Here is a 233-nt window from a genome sequence, read left to right on the forward strand (position 1 = left end):
TGCTCCTGGTGCTGTATATCTGGACAGACCGCAGGAGCCCTCCCCTGGGTGTGCTCTCCCTCAACGGGTACTCTGCTGTGCTAACTGAATTGTAGCTCTGGGCTTTTGGAATTTGGGATGCCTGTATCACCAAAATCCTGTGGGAAGCTAGGTGGGAAAGCCTGGCTGGGGAGAGGCCAAGTGTGGGGTTGTCCATGCTCAGCATGTCTCTGCCTTGTGTGTTGCAGTGTTCT

Source organism: Antrostomus carolinensis, unplaced genomic scaffold (assembly GCF_000700745.2).
Source record: "Antrostomus carolinensis isolate BGI_N321 unplaced genomic scaffold, ASM70074v2 scaffold39264, whole genome shotgun sequence".
NCBI classification, from domain to species: Eukaryota; Metazoa; Chordata; class Aves; order Caprimulgiformes; family Caprimulgidae; genus Antrostomus; species Antrostomus carolinensis.